Below are 1,491 nucleotides of genomic sequence, written 5' to 3'. Positions count from 1 at the left end.
CACAAAGAATGGTTTACATCCGTGGATCTGAAAGACGCTTACTTTCACATCCAAATCATTCCCAGGCACAGGAAATTCTTGCGTTTCTCCTTCCAAGGGGCCCGTTTCCAGTTCAACCGTCTGCCGTTCGGTTACTCACTTGTCCCACGCACTTTTTCCAAGTGCATGGAAAAGGCGCTCCAGCCTCTACGGGTGAGGGGCATCAGAGTCCTTTTTATTTGGACGATCTGCTCATCCTAGCCCCCTCTCGGGAGCAGGCGGCGCTGCACACTATGGAGGTTCTGCAGCACCTGCAAACGCTGGGTTTTGCCATAAATTGGAAGAAGTGCGCTCTTGTCCCCGCACAATCGATAGTCTGTCTGGGCGTAGACATGAACTCGGTCAGCATGAGAGCCAGGCTGTCAGCACCGAGACGGGAAGCCCTGACTTCTCTGTTGTCCCGCTTCAGGCCGCGCTCGACAGTGTCAGCGCTGTCAGTTATGCGGCTCTTGGGCATGATGTCCGCGGCACACACAGTGGTCCCCCTGGGTCTCCTCCACATGAGGAAAATCCAGATGTGGTTTCACCGCCAGCGGCTGGACCCCATTCGCCACAAATGGCGAATGCTGTCCATCCCTCATTCCCTCCAATCAGACCGGACATACTGGGGGAACCCCCGAAGCCTGACTTCCGGGGTTCCCCTGGGCAGAGTGACGTCATATGTGACGGTGTACACAGACGCGTCCCTCACTGGCTGGGGGGGAATGTGCGAGTCACAGGTGGTGGGAGGGGCCTGGCCTCCTCCCCCACTCCCTCATATAAATTGCCTGGAGCTGTCCACAGTGTTGAAAGTGTTGAATCACTTTACACCAGTGGTAACGGGGAAACATGTCGTAGTACGGACAGACAACATCACGGCGGCGGCATTCATAAACCGCCAGGGCGGCATACGCTCAGCCCGGCTTTTAGAAATAGCCAGACGCCTCCTGCTGTGGGCACACAGCCACCTGCTGTCCCTGAAAGCAGTATATATCCGGGCGGCCGACCTGATGTCGAGGGGGGGGCGGCCCTCCCACATCGAGTGGAGATTGAATCTCACTATCGTGCAAACGTTATGGAGCAGGTTCGGGGAAGCGGAGGTGGATCTGTTTGCTTCACGAGAGAACACACAGTGCGCACTGTGGTTTTCACTGAGCGCGCAGGACAACCCTCCCCTCGGCGTAGACGCCTTATCCCACAAACCTTGGCCCAAAACCCTCCTATATGCCTTTCCTCCGGTCCCTCTGATCCCTCGCCTCCTGGAGCGCGTCCAGGAGGAGGGTCTGTTAATTGTTCTGGTGGCACCGGAGCGCACAAGTGCGTCCTGGTTCCCAACCCTCGTTCAGTTGCTGGCGGCTCCCCCCTGGCAGATTCCGTGGCGGGGAGACGCACTATCGCAGCTGAACGGTGCAATCTGTCACCCCCCCAGTGATAAATCAGAGACTGTGGGGCTGGTTGCTGAGCGGGAGCGCT

At 57.6% G+C, this 1,491-nt stretch overlaps 1 protein-coding gene across 2 annotated transcripts in view; it reads left to right on the top strand.

Moving 5' to 3' along the window:
* opcml (opioid binding protein/cell adhesion molecule-like) overlaps nucleotides 1-1,491 on the top strand; it is a 358,727-nt gene that overhangs the window by 162,285 nt on the left and 194,951 nt on the right. The gene's annotated exons all lie outside the window — the stretch shown is intronic.

Source organism: Etheostoma cragini, chromosome 13 (assembly GCF_013103735.1).
Source record: "Etheostoma cragini isolate CJK2018 chromosome 13, CSU_Ecrag_1.0, whole genome shotgun sequence".
NCBI lineage: Eukaryota > Metazoa > Chordata > Actinopteri > Perciformes > Percidae > Etheostoma > Etheostoma cragini.
Note: the sequence above shows the minus strand (reverse complement) of the source record. Positions and strands in the feature narration are given on the sequence as shown.